The following is a 15,947-nucleotide window of genomic DNA, read 5'->3' on the forward strand; positions in this document are numbered from 1 at the left end:
TGTTTATTTTGTGGATGTTATGTTTGAGGTCCTGTGGGTCATTCAAGAAGACAGGATGTGCAATCTTTCTGCTCAGTCAGGAGATGAGGTCCACAAACAGTTTTGGGTATTAGTGGCAGAGTTACAGTAATTTAAACCATGATGTAAAAGATACAGCCAGGGAGAACTAGCAAAGTGAGGAGAGGAGGCCAAGGTCATAATTAAAGAATTTTATTATTTATTTAGGTAAGGGAAGCAATGTCAGCAAAGGAGAAAGAAAACAGAAAGGGACAAAGAAAACTAAGATAAAACAGCAATAATAGTGACTAGATGAACATTTATAAGAAAGAGTGTTCAGTTTGTAAATGAGTTCTAATAGGATGAAAACTAAAAAGACACCATTACATTTTGATTATTAGGAGGCTATTGATTACCTCCCAGTTGTTTCTGAAGAGAGGTGGGTTTGAAGCTACAATACAATGAACTGAAGTTTCAAGAGATTTGACCATGACAGCAAAAGGACACCTCACGGGAGGTTAGTAGTTTTAAAGTGAGATAGACCAAGGGAACTTTTATATTTTAATAAAAGTTTATTAAGTATGTCCTCTATACCAGACATTATTCCAGGTAGCCTTAAACAGAGTGGACCTGGTGAACAAAATTGACAAAAATCTCAATCCTCAATCTCTTACATTCTCGTTTACGTTGTTTCTTTAAGCTGTTTCTTTCAGCCTAAGAAGATTTGAAGATTTAAAAATTTTGCATCAGGAGAAAGTCAAAGGAGAGAGGAAAATAAAAGGTGTGGTTCTTGGGTGTGGCAGACCGAAGGAAAGAGCATGGTGTCACTTGACGTCACAAGAGGAAACCCTGATAAAATACCAAACAGTTTTCAGTTTATGGCGGACAAGGATTTTGTACAAAAACACTATGGCTCAATGAAAAGAACAATATAATAGGTTTTAGAAGACTGTGGTTCTTTTTTTTTTTTTTTAAAGATTTTATTTATTTATTTGACACAGAGAGAGACAGCCAGTGAGAGAGGGAACACAAGCAGGGGGAGGGGGAGAGGAAGAAGCAGGCTCATAGCAGAGGAGCCTGATGTGGGGCTCGATCCCATAATGCTGGGATCACGCCCTGAGCCGAAGGCAGACGCTTAACCGCTGTGCCACCCAGACGCCCCAGAAGACTGTGGTTCTGTACCCACAATTTGACTAGCTGTATCAGCAAAGGAAAGAGCCTTGAGGAGCTGTAGCTTCGTCATGTGTAAGTTAGAGGTATCTCTTCTATCGCAAAATGATGTTACACTGGTCAAGTGAGATTACATATTCTCTAAAGAGCCTTATAAATCAAAGATCTTTTTATAAGAAAATGATAATTGATAGGGCACGTCTGCAAAATCTTGTGATCTATATTTTGTGGTTCTTAAAATCCAATTATTTTATAATTATTGTTAATTTTTATTTATCTGAGTATGTTTGGAGTGAAACTACATCTTTTTATTTCGCATTTTTTATTTTGTATTTGTAAAAATGTATTTGTATTTATAAAATCCATGATTGATTTTTATGAGCAAGTTAAAGAAATATAGAATATATAATTTCCTCTGACCACTGTGCACTAACACAAGAACAAAGACTTTAGTATGCCCTGTGTGATCACATGTTTATAATAGATGAGCCTTGGCTTACAATGACTGCTTTGTTTGATGTTTATTAGCCCATGCCTTAGTGCAATTGAACTTGTCCTAAATTCACTGTTTCAGAGCTACAATGTGTATAGCACATTCATTGTCCTATGAATGATAATCTCAAGTATAACTTGAGTCCAGTCAGTAACCTTAGGACTTTTCAGGTTCTTTTCCTTATAAAGTCTAGAAGCTCTGGTTAAAATATTAGAATATGTAAAGCAATTAAAATATTTCAAATGGTGGGCTCTTTATGTGATACAATTTTTAAAAATATCTGATTATGTTATCTGTATGGGATCAAGCTTGTCTCTCATCCTACATCTAGGTACTAGCGTTAATAAGTGAGATCCAAGATAGATTTCAATTTGTGGTTATCTTATTTAATTCCAAATAAGACAATTTCATGGTACATTAAATTGTTTATAATTCTAATTTCTGTTGCCAAGAGTTCCCAATAATTTTGAAGACTATTACTTAACATTTTAAAATGATATAAAGACAAAAAATTTAACATGTCACATTTTAAACTCTAGAATACCATCTGATTTATAAAAACAATATTACTATGTTTCCCCTTATTCTCTTCTGTATTACTAAATCAAACCAACAAGTAATTAAAATACTAAGGTAAAGAGGATACCTCATTCAATCCATTTTTTTCTCATTAAACTTTTGTTTTCATGAGTCTCAAAATTCTGTGACAGATTTTTGGTCAAGTTATTTCCATTAAAAAGTACTGATTTTAAAACTAATAACTTAACCTAACCCCCCCCCCCCCCATCAAATGGTTCACAAAACATTCTCCTTTCCTTCTAAGGGTTTTACGATTTGTTGTTATCATTAACCAGTCTTTTACTATTAAACTTAAATGTCCAATTAACATGAACAGTTCTGACACTGTTCTACCACTGATTAAGATGGGTGTGGTAGGTATTGGGGATAATATTCATTTAGCCTTCTGAGCTTTCTGGGCAGACTTGGTGACCTCGCCAGCTCCAGCTGCCTTCTTGTCCACTGCTTTGATGAAACCCACAGCAACTATCTGTCTAATGTCATAAACAGCAAAACGACCCAGAGGAGGATAGTCAGAGAAGCTCTCAACACACATAGGCTTGCCAGGAACCATATCAATGATGGCAGCATCACCAGATTTCAAGAACTTGGGACTATCTTCAGCTTTTTTCCAGAATCAGCTTTTTTCCAGAATGATGACCAATCTTCTCCTTTAGCTTAGCAAACTTGCAAGCAATATGAGCTCTGTGACAATCCAGCTCAGGTGCATATCCAGCACTGATTTGGCCTGCATGGTTCAGGATAATCACCTGAGCCATGACACCAGCTGTCACTGGCTACATTGCTATGATGAACAACTTTGAGACATACATTCTTGACGCCCCCATTGCCCCCATGAAGAGCTTTACTCAAAGCTTCATGGTGCATTTCAACAGACTTTAGTTCAGTTGTACCGTTAAGTGGAGTAAAGGGGACCACCATGTTGGATTTAAGAACACCAGTCTCCAGTTGGCCCACAGGGACAGTACCAATACTGCCAATTTTGTAGACATCCTGGAGGGGTAGATGCAGGGGCTTGTCAGTTGGACGAATTAGTGGCAAAATGCAATCCAGAGCTTCAAGCTGTGTGGTTCCACTGGCATTGTCATCTTTACAGATGACTTTTCATCCTTGAACCAAGGCATGTTAGCACTTTGTCATCTTTCCAACCAGAAACTGGCACAAATGCTATTATGTTTGGGTTGTAGCCAATTTTCTTAATGTGAGTGCTGATTTCCTTAATGATTTCCTGGTATCTCTTCTGGCTGTAGGGTGGCTCAGAGGAATCCATTTTGTTAACACCAACAATTAGTTGTTTTACACCCAGTGTGTAAGCCAGAAGGGCATGCTCATGGGTCTGCCCATTCTTAGGGATACCTGCTTCAAATTCACCAACACCAGCAGCAATAATCAGGACAGCACAGTCAGCCTGAGATGTGCCTGTAATCATGTTTTTGATAAAGTCTCCAAGTCCTGGGGCATCAGCGATGGTCATACAATACTTGCTGGCCTTGAATTTCCACAGGGAGATATCAAGGGTGATACCACTTTCACATTCACTTTCAGTTTATCCAAGACCCAGGCATACTTGAATAAGCCCTTTCCCTCTCAGTCTCCTTCTCAAATTTTTTAATAGTTCTTTTGTTGATCCTACCACATTTGTAGACCAGATGAACAATAGTGGTAGACTTGCCCGAAACTACACGTCCAATGATGACGATGTTGATATGAATCTATTCCTGTCCCGTTTTGGTTTTGGTTTAGTGGTGGTTTTTGTGACACCTGTGTTGTGGTGGCAAACCCATTATGAAAAAGTAAATTCATTTATTTTATAATTAAAACTGAAGTTCAGAAATATCCTCTGACTGCCCAAGCTATATGCTTGGAATATAGAGCGTAGAATCTCCTCATCACTCAGTTGTGTTCATAATTAAGTATCTGCAAATATGGTGGTGGTAGTGGTGGCAAATACCCTGCAATAAACTAATTTTTCCTGTACGAGGGGCTGCAAACCATGTGACTATCCTGTGGCTCTAGTGATTCTGACCAATTCCCACTAAAAAAAAGTGAAGAGAAGAAAACTTTATCCCAACTTGCCTCCTTGCTTTTCATCATCTTCATCTTTAATATTTGTTGCTTTTTTAACTTTCTGAATATAGTGCTATACAAAAAGGTAGAAAATATGGGAAAAAATCTCAATTACCCATAGCTCCATAACTCAGAATAGCTACTCTTAATACTTTGCTATCTTATCATTGTTGGTATATTATTTATAATAAATATTATAATGAATATTTTAGAAAAATGAGATCATTTATTTTGTACTGTTTTATAGGATGTGGCAGTATGCCTGGAGCAATGTCAGATTTCCTTACATTCTTCAAGATTATGATTTTTAATTGCCCTATCACATTCTAACATAAGGATATATTATAATTTATTTAATCTCCTACTGTTGGGAATTTGTATTATTTTTAATTTTTTGCTGTTAGAAATAACCACATTTTTTAGACTTTTGCTTTATATTGCCAAGTTACCTTCAGGAAGTTATCAAATGATATCCCAACTAGTATGAGAACACTTACTTTCTTGTGTGTTCCACAATACTGGGTACACTACATTTATAGATAGGTGGAAATACAGATATATAGATGTGTGTATATCGTGCATCTATATATGTATGTATATACACATATATGATAAATTATAATGCATACATTTAAATATAAGCAAGAATAGTATCTCATCTTGTTTTATTTTATATCATTAAATATTTGTAAAGTTAAATATTTTTCATGTGTTACTAGCTATCTCTACATTTTAAAAAAATTTCTTAACCATGTGAAATTTTCACTACATAAATTTTCACCACATAAATTTCATATGTTCTAATACTTTTAATACAACCACAGCTTCATCAACTCTGTAAATTTTAAAAATTGCTTGGTTAGTCTTACCGTTTATTCTCCCAGAAATGTACTTTTCTATTTCTTATTTGCTTACTCTTCTAAAGAAATTTATCTGGGAAAAGAGAAGTCACAGGAAGTATGTACGTTGATAGAAATGAACAATGGGTATAGAAAGAAACTGTTGATACAAGACGACAAGGGGAGATTTACCAAAGTGATACCAGCAGGCGAGAGGGGTGGAATCTTACGTACAAGTGGACGTTGTGGTTTTGTAGAATAACACTTACATGGTGTTTATTCAGTAAGGATGGAATGGGGGTGGAAATGTTCACAGTTTAAGGAGAGAAGAGTAAGTATAAAACAGTAATCTAGGACAGTGGGAGAGTGAATGGTGTGGTTTAACAGCCCTTTATGGATACTGTTCATGAATGTAAGGCAAAACCATTCAGTATTATTGTGTGGTAAGGATGAGTTGGAGATGAAAGATGGGAAACAGGTGGTAAATCCATGGATTGTAGGTCCTGCTGGGATAGGCAGATCATTGCAGTCAAGGTACTTAGAGTGAGTGTGAACTGGGAAGAAAAGAGGTATAGTAGTTGGGGAATGTGGTGGTAGAAATTGAGATTATGGAGGGTTTTTTTATTGATATGACAGAGGAGCTGAGGTAGTGTTGATGACAAGATCACTGATTGAGAAGTAAAGAATCTAGAGGCCAGAGTGTTGAAGGAGTCATGCATATAGATATTGAAACCACCCAAAATTGAGATGAGATTAGTGTTGGAGGTTTTGACGGTAAGCAAAGATTTCTGAGAAATGGATAGGTGACTGTACTAAGAGGTACAATCTACAGTGCAATCTAATATGAGATTCAAAATTGAGGGTTGATATAGAGAGCCAGTGCACTCGATGTTCCCTATGCCTAGAATATTTTCCACCAGACCCCCCCCAATAGTTTGTTCCTTCTCGTTAATTAGGTGTTTGCCTGTTGCTGCCTTCAAGAGGCTTTGCGCCATCATCCAATCTAAAACACTCCCTGAGGCATGCTCTACTTTGTATTTTACTTGTTTTTTATTTAAGGAGCATTTATAACTAATAAAATATCTTGTTTATTTACTTGTTTTTATACACTGGTTCTCTTATAGATTATAAGTATTTTGAAAACAGTGATTTTGCATGTCTCGTTTGTGGCTGATTTCCCAGACTTATGATTACTGACACATAGTAGGCAGCCAATAACTCATTGTTGAATGAATGAATGAATATTTATAGGATTAATTATTCTCTCCCACTTTCCTGTGACTTCTTCCAAAATCCAAATATACTTTTTAAAGGAATTTTCCAACTCAGAGCACCCATTCTTCTTATAAGAATTGCTATTCACAACCTTTTCCTCAAGAATGGTGAGTTAGTAACACAAGTAGGAAAAAGGTATAAAGTTGTTCTGTTTGCCTAATGTAGTTATTCGTTAGGACTCAAAAATGTTGTCACTCATTACTTCAGGAAATTCTCTCCAGTAAGATAATGAACTTGAAGTATAGTTATCTCCTGATTAATTGGTTTCAACTGTCACTATCCTGTTATGCTTAGCCAATAGTCAGCTTCTCACAGATTAGTACCCCACAACTGTAAACTTGAATCTCCCCCTCCATATGACTATACCCTTTGCTTACTTTTTTTTTTGAAAGCAGATGAAAAATAAGTTGAAAATCTTATTAGTCAGAAAAAAAGTAAAAATAAAATGATTTGTCTGTATTCAGCTCTTTTTTATATAAAAACAAATCTTTTTATTTTTGTGCTAAACACGAAGTCCCAGAGATAAATTTATGTTCTTATATGTTGGCAATAAGTAGAAATGTTACATAACCAGTTAACATGCTATTTAGTTTATAATGTAGAAAACTAGATACAGTATGGTGTAGTAGAATGAGCTCTTGGTGTTGTCAAGGATTAATTAAGATAACAAATGTAAATTAGTTTCCTCTTTTTTCTCTCTAACAGACGAGATATGTGTTATTCATCTTCCTACACAGAATAAAACTATCCACCTTAATTTGATGCCCAAGGCAAGAAATTTTTTCCACATCATAGATGATTATTATGTAGCATGATTCTAATTGTTGCTGCTCTATTTTTATGAAGTACCATTCTGTAATCACATCAGTGATTTAATGTTTCTAATCATTTACATTTTTAAGCCTCTGGTACTATGAATATTTTACAGAGTAGTTGATTTATGTTTGTATACTCAGAATATTTCAAGTTTAAAACAAAATGTTCTTTTGGTGTTTTGAGAATTTTAAAGGCAACGTAGAAATTTACCATTTTAAAGTCTGCTGCCATTTATTGAGCCCTACCAAGTGAAAGGCCCTGTATCAGCCAACTTGGGCTGCCATGACAAAATGCCATTAAAGTAGATGGTTTAAACAACAGAAATTTATTTGTCATGGTTCTGTATGCTGGGGAGTCTAAGATCATGTTTGGGTTCTGGTGAGAACTCTCTTCCTACACTGCAGATAGCCACTTTCTCGTTGTGTCCTCACATGGCAGAGAGAGAAGAAAGCAAACTCTCTAGTGTCTATAAGGACATGCTTTCCATTATGAAGACCCCACTCTTATGACCTCATCTAAAGCTAATTCTCTCCCCACAACCCCATCTTCAAATAAAATCACTTTTGGAGTTAGGACTTCAACATATGAATTTGGAAAGACACAATTCAGTCCATAGCTGACTTTGAGCTAAGAAATACATATGTAGCTTTTTTTGAAGTAAAAACTAGACCATAATTGCAAGAGGTTACCATCATTCAGATTTTCTGTTGGAATGTAGCCCTTTGTAGCTGCTTCAAAATGTGTTTTATATAGATTGTAAAGCATTTATAGACCCTCTGCATTATAAAATTTTGCATTCAAATACACTATGGGACCTGGTTCTTTTTGTTTTATTTTGTGTGTATTATGAAAAATTTCTTATATGTACAAAACTAGACAGAAAAGTCTAATGTATTCTTAATGCACCCATTACCCACTTTCAACAGTTACCAACTCAAAGTGAATCTGTTTTTTTCTATACCCCACCCACTGTATATAACTTGCCTCTGGTCTGGAATCAACCATTTTCTCCAAGTTCTAGGATTCCTTTAGTATTTCAAGTCTTCAATGATGTTGCTAAGGGATCTCTATGGCTACTGGGTTGATTATTGGGTTTTTCGTTTGTTTTGTTGGAAGAGTAAGAAAAATGTTTTGTTTTGATTTTGAACAAATACATTACTGGTTCATACTGATTTTTATAGTTAAAAATCAAGAGTTCAGGAATTTTAGTTAATTCCTCCTATTTACATCTGTATCTCCTTTCTCCCTTGCCAAGAATCCTATGTCAGGAAAATCAAGAATGATAAAATTACATTACCACAAAAATCACACGTTTATTTCAACCAACATTATACATACAACAATATGTGCAATAAAAACACTACCACCAATATTATTATTAATGATAGAAGGTAAATTTTAAAAAGTCTTTTTGTCCATAGACTAGCTCACTAAGAATCTGCAGTCAAATTACTGTATGTGTGTATTTAATTTGTGTGCGTGTGTGTGTGTGTGTGTGTGAAGAACACAAGATTTATCTTCTTAATAAGTTTTTATAGGCGATACAATACTGTTAATTATAGGGACAATGTTGTAACAGCTTGTCTGTAGAACTTATTCATCTTGCATAATTGAGACTTTATGCCTGTTGATTATCAAATCCTCATTGGTTCTTCTCAGTGTGGTAATGCCACCAACTGGTACACATTGGGTTCATTGGTTTTGCTTTACTTTTTAATTTTAGGATCTCCTTTTTAAAAATTGGTTCTGTTTTATAATTACCTGAAATATCTACACAGCTCAGTGACAAAAATACAAAAGAAATTATATTTTTTAAAAAAAATCTAGCTTGTTGGGGTGCCTGGGTGACTCTGTCGGTTAAGTGTCTGCCTTCGGCTCATTTCATGATCCCAGAGTCCCAGGATCAGGCCCCTCATCCCCTGCTCAGCAGGGAGTCTGCTTCTCCCTCTGCCCCTCACCCCACTTGTGCTCTCTCTCTCTGTCTCTCTCTCAAATAAATAAATAAAATCTTTAAAAAAATTTAAAAAATCTAGTCAGTAGTTCATGTCCTGCACTCTATTCTGTTCATCCACTTATTTATTAAGCAATAGTTTGGGGTGCCTGGGTGGCTCAGGTGGTTGAGTGTCCAACTCTTGGTTTCAGCTCAGGTCATGTTCTCATGGGTCCTGTGATTGAGCCAGGTGTTAGGCTCCATGCTGAGCAGGGAGTCTGCCTGAAGATTCTCTCCCCACCCCCTGCCCTTCCCCAAACTTGCATGTGCATTTTCTCTCTCTGTCTCTCAATGAATAATTTTTTTCTCTCAAATGTATAAATAAATCTTAAAAAACTAGTTTATACTTATATTGTGTCTTAAAAATATATGTCTGTATATTTTAGTAGATGAATGGTAGCATAGGTAGGCCGTGTGTGTGTGTGTGTGTGTGTGTGTGTGTGTGTGTGTGTATGCATGCATTAAGAGGTGCTATTGAAATGACAGTCTGATTTTCTTTCTCTAATAGTGACTTGGCCATTGTATATGGCTGCCCAAAAGATTTTTTTTAAATTTTCTTTTAAGTCTGATAATTTTACTCAGATGTTGGGATGTGTTTTGTTGTGGGATGGGTTATTTTCCAAGGTATGCAATATGACCTTTCAAAATATAGTTTCCATTTTTGTTCCTTTATTCAGGAAATGTTTTTATGCTGTAGCTTTTGATACTTGTTCTGTGTTTTGTTTTTATTTTATAAGGATATAAATGAGCTCCAGTTCAAATTATTCAATTGATAGTCATTAATATAAGGTTTACCACATAGGGTCAGTTTTGGCCAATATAATCTGAATGTTACTAGTTGTAATTAGAAGTATGTTACACAGCATTTCCTTTTTGATCTCATAGTTAAAGGCTAGGGATGTATTCAATAACTTGGCTTCTCTGAATTCAACTTTATGCAAATGGTAAGCTCCAGAACACTGAATTGCTGCTTTGGAAAAATAATAACTCTGTCAAATAAGTTTAGAAAAAAAATTAGATTAGTCAAATTAAACAGGTTTATTGGAAATATGCATTATAATCTTCAGAGAAAATTACATGCAGCATTTTACAAATGTATTTGACAGTTAACCTTTCTGTGAATAAACACATTAACATCTCTAAGTGAAATACAATTTGGAAGATATTGACTTAATACATTTACTATGGAACTACCAACAGATTTATCAAAACACATTCAAATTTTTAATATTTCCCATTTGTATCAATTCCTAGAAAAAATATACTCGATAGATTAGTGTAGTAACACTTCCTTTATTTATGCAGCACTTAATTTTCTCATGAAATAGCAGAGTATATCTTTTTAAAGTATCTTTGACTTAGGAAATCATGACAAGTTTTGTTCTTTTCTCAATACTCACTGGAGTACTTCTGTTCTTTACTTTGCAGTTTTCTTTTCTTCCCCCTGTAAAGTTTTTGTGAACTATTTATAAATTATATGACTCCGTCATTTTTGATTACTGGCTCTCAAGTTGGCATTGGAAAAATGACATTAGAGTATATTTTGTGGGTAACAGTTCTTAATCAGACAGAAATAAAGGGACAGAAGTGGATGTCAGAGGGTGGGAGATGTTGAGTTTGTTTTGGAAGGGGCTAAAGGGCTCATGGGAAATATCCAGGTTCATGGCCAGTAGATAACTGAAAACAGGAATGTGGCATTTAGAAGAGAAATTGGGAATGGAAATAGATTTGAGAATCATATGTTAATAGTAATGAAAACCCAGAGTGGGTAACATTTCTCAAGAAGAGTTAGTAGAATAAAGAGAAAGGAGAAATTGATCAAGATAAATAATAAAGCTTAAGAAGTTTGTATGCTTTATTCAAAATTCTTTTGTTGTACAAAATATGTCTGTGTTTTATAAAGTTATTTTAAGGAAACCAAATGTAACAATTCAAGAAACTATACATTTTTGGGGGTGCCTGGGTGGCGCAGTCGTTAAGCGTCTGCCTTCGGCTCAGGGCGTGATCCCAGCGTTCTGGGATCGAGCCCCACATCAGGCTTCTCCGCTAGAAGCCCACTTCTTCCTCTCCCACTCCGCCTGTTTGTGTTCCCTCTCTTGCTGGCTGTCTCTCTCTGTCAAAATAAATAAATAAATATCTTTAAAGAAAAAAAAAAGAAACTATACATTTTTTAATATACCCAGTATGAGCATTTGAAAATTTCCAATTTAATTTGTATACTATCTACAGTGGTTATTACTAGTAGTCAAATAGTACTGTGATGTAAAACTTTTACTCTTCAATTATTCCTTTATAATGGAATTGTCTTATTTTTAGTGTCCATTATTTTTATGTTACTTAAAAACCACTTGAAAAGTTACCAAACCGAGGTAATTTTCCATCCACTTTTCTGATTTTTTCCCTGGTTTTTTTTGTAAGTGAAAATAACTTTTAAAGTGTCTTTTTAAAATTAATTGACTTTCCTAAGCTAATAAAAATTGAAAGGATCATTAATATTTCTTCAGTCTTTGAATTCATGTTCCTAAAAGGGAAAAGTCTTAATGTAAGAAATGATTTCGCTGCAATATCTCAATTTATTAGCTTATACTTCCATAGACTGATAACAATAATTTAAAAATTAATTTTATTTCCGGTAGAAATGGAGATTGGCTTTGCCATCCTAATTTATAGCCTTATTATATTTTGTTATCTTTTAAAATCCTTCATGACATTTGTGTAACAGTTCATACTTTATAGATTATTTCTAGCTGTCATGTTACTTAATTCTTACAACAATTCTGTCATGTGGGTGTTAGTAATGTTGTTTTATGGAAAAGGATATTTCAAATCAGAATTCAATGTCCTACAACTAGTAAGAGTAGAGAGGGCCCTCAAATCAGCTCCTCTTCCTCCTCTATACCCAGAGTTCTTTGACCATACTTGAGCAATTTCAAAATGATACCATATTTTTGTACCTTTCCTACAAGTCCCTTGGGAGCACATTCTAAGTTGAGAAATTATATCCTTTATGGAAAATGGCTAGGGCATGACTAGTTCCACACCCCATCCTACCCCTCACTTTTAAAAAACAACTAGGTACAAGAGTCTCCTATAAAACTGAAACAAATGCTACATTTTTGGGGTCATAACAAAGAAAGGTTATTTTCATCTCTAACAGTTCCTGGCTGGTCACAGTGTTCCATGCCACAGAAAAGCCTGAATGATTTCTTTAAAGAAAGCACTGAAGCCAAGAATTAGCATTCTTTCTGGCTGAACTGCAATTGCACACAGGTTGGCTTCTTATTTTTGCACCAGTGTTTCATTAGGTCAGCTGAAAGTCTGCCCCCTCTGTTCTAATGCAAAATGGTGAACTTAGACAAGGAAGGGGAGCTTCAGCAAGAAATTATCTCTGTGATGCCCATTATCTACATTTCTCAAATTTTAAATAATTGAAACCTTCATGCTTATTGCATCAAGGTCTGTTTATTTTTATTTTATTGTACATAAGCACCTGTTTTTTTAATATGTAAGTACTCACACTCTGGTGGTCTTCCCCAAAGCAGTGTGCTGTGATGACTAGTGTGAACCACTCCTCTAGAAGAAGCATCAGCAAAGGGNNNTGAAAGAGTGTAGTTGTCTTCCAGTTGTAATTCATTATTATAAATTACACAGTTACACTGTAGTGCTTCTGTATGGACATATAAATAATTTATTATTGTGATTTTTATTTGTGGATTCAAATGCTTTTTAAAAAAACTTAATAGGTGGCATAACTCCATCAAGGTGACATTAGTTATAATAATATCTTTATCTGAAGCACATGAACAATTTAATTATTACTAAGGGGAGAAGAATAGCATTATAGTAAATTGGACCTCCTTAAAATTCTTTTGGAAATAGCAGCTGAACATAAAGTGCATGTCATGAGTGTCCATGGCCAACAAGTAAAATTATAAATATGGAAAAACAATACAATTATAGATTTAGTGTTTAATGATATATTTATACTGACATTTATGAGTTGAAATGTAGTTACTCCACAATTAACTAAAGAAAGATAAAACAAATGGCAAGTGTGAAGGCTTATTTAGCTAGGTATAGTATATAATATCTTTTCTTTATTTAAATTTTGAATATTTTGTTCACCAAAGATTTTTGCATTAATTCTTATGCTTTAGAATATTCCATTAAAATATTACTTACCTTGATTACTGAATTTGGAGTTTGCACTTAAATTTTGCCTTTCTGGCAAGTGCCTTATTATTATCACCATGGGCCTGGCCCTGGACCGTGTTTGTATATTCTTAGGGCAAAAATAAATTGCACTATTTGTGGAAATATACCTCTTTTGCCCTTTATCTTTTTTTTTTAATTTTTTAAATTTTATTTATTTATTTGACAGAGATAGAGACAGCCAGCGAGAGAGGGAACACAAGCAGGGGGAGTGGGAGAGGAAGAAGCAGGCTCATAGCGGAGGAGCCTGATGTGGGGCTCGATCCCCTAACACCAGGATCACGCCCCGAGCCGAAGGCAGACGCTTAACCGCTGTGCCACCCAGGCGCCCCTGCCCTTTATCTTAAGCAGTTGTCTGTAATATCTCTTTGATACAATGTTATTAGAGAAAAAAGAGAGAGAAGTGTATACTGAGGGGAGAAAACACAAGGGCTTCAGGACTACAATGCTGAAAAGTGAGAAGAGTGTTCTAGATTGTTTCACACTCTGACACAGTGTTCTTTAGAGGTCATGAAACTGAAAGTATAATCCCATCAAGTTTGAAGAAACCATGTGGACTTAGTTATGTCAAGCTTTGGATTTCAATAAATATTGCCAAATCCTTCTTTTGAAGCAGATTACTTGAACACCCCAAAGGATGCCAATGTTACCTGGAGAGAGGGTCCCTTATATAACAAATTGGCAGTCCTCAAAATCCCTGTTATTCTGGGAAGGCAGGTTCAACAACTTGGCCATCTGTAAAGAGAATAGCTCTCAGGACCAGTGTTTCATTCAGAAAATTTTCAGAGGAAGTAATTAAGATCCCTTTAAGCTTTCTCTAAAGAGCCATTTATGTGTGATATTATTTGGGACTGGAAATAAAACTAGTGCTAGAAGAATTAAATTTATACTACAAAAGTATAGATAAATGAACACAAAAATTTTCTGTCTAAAAATTGTTTAAATATTACCTTCAGATTTTATTTTATTAACTATTTATATGTGAGTATTTTAGAGCTTTGGGTATTGAGACCCTGAAAAAAATGTTTAAAGGTTGTCTATACAGTTAATACCAATTTGCATATTAAGGTTCAAATTGGAATTTTAGAGGGTAGATGCTGCCTCAAGGAGTACAAAAGGCTTAAGAGATAACATATAATTAACAAAAATATAATTACAAGAATTTCTCAACTGTGTGTATGAAAGAGGATGTTCAGAGACCATGCAAAAAAAGACTGAGACTGGCCTGGCTTGATTAATACTTTTTCTATTACTTCTTCTAATCTGAAACACATACTCTATGCAAAATAATATATATGAAATACGAAGCAATTAAATTTTACTAGTGACAGTGAAATAAGCAGAAGCAGGTACATTATGAAACTAATGATGTGGAAACTTCCTTATTAGGACTGCAATTTTAATTAATTGTTTTCCAGTCCCATGAGTTGAATCTTACTTTGCTTATCAAGCTAGAAGCCTCAGTGCATTTCCATTTGTTGATAAAATATTTTGTGTACATACTAGAGAGGACTTCTCCAAGGAAAACCTGGGAAAGAAATCCAATTGGGTCTCATGAAACCCTTAGACATCTATGTTATTCCAAGAGGAAATCATATTAGGAATAAATCTCATTGTACTATATCTAAAAGGAAAAAAAAAAAAGAACAAAAAGTGACACCTGTGAAAGCTTGTTAACTTACTTAGAATCACAGTTAGACCATATTACAATTTAGGCTAAAACCTAAATCTCATGGATTTCAAACCAGATGTTTTTCTTTTGCACCAGCCTGACTCCCTGTAGTCTTTTCTTGAGTGGTCAGTGTGCACATGTTCTCCCACACTGGCTTGAGGATAATTTACTGAGCAGCTTAATTTTCAACTAAACTAAAGTCAGTGTCTAGTATTATTTCTTTTATAACATTATTCTTGCAAATATTCTGCTAGAGATGGGAAACTATATATTTTAAGAGGATATGTTCAAGTGTAGGTCATTCAGAATTAGGAAACCTAAGAACTTTTAATCTCAGTTCAGGATTAATTAATGATAATATTAATAAATGAGAAAAAATTATATTGCTATTTTTGTGAACACTTGAGCTGCGGAGTTAGCATGCAGGATGGGCAAGTTTGAGCTGTGGTTGCTTGTACATTTTCCAGGAGGAGAATGCCCAATTGTAAAATCAAAGTTGGCTTGGGGTGAGTGGTGGATTTGTAGCTGACTGAAAATAAAATATAGAATCCATTGTTATTATTTGATAACACCACTTACTTAATCATACCAATTGTATAAAGATTTTTAGTTGTTGCAAAAACAATTCAAATGTTCCTTATCCTCTCCCTCTGCCCTCTGGCTGCTTATGCAGGGGAAAGGTATGAGTGTGGAGGTGGTGGTGGTGCTTGGTGGAGGGGAGTCTCCTTTTGAGAGTGGCCTCTACCGCACTAGGAAAACTTACGGTTGCAGTAGGAGAGAAAACAATGACATTCCTTTGGAAAATAAATAAATTTTTCCTTCTTCATTTGGGGCTTT

The 15,947-nt window shown here is 34.9% G+C and overlaps 1 pseudogene; it reads right to left on the reverse strand.

Annotated features, from left to right (window-relative positions):
* Positions 1–2,584: 2,584 nt before the first annotated feature.
* LOC121105370 lies at positions 2,585–6,140 on the reverse strand (annotated as a pseudogene).
* Between the last annotated feature and the right edge of the window lie 9,807 nt (positions 6,141–15,947).

This window comes from Ursus maritimus, unplaced genomic scaffold (assembly GCF_017311325.1).
Source record: "Ursus maritimus isolate PB19 unplaced genomic scaffold, ASM1731132v1 scaffold_26, whole genome shotgun sequence".
NCBI lineage: Eukaryota > Metazoa > Chordata > Mammalia > Carnivora > Ursidae > Ursus > Ursus maritimus.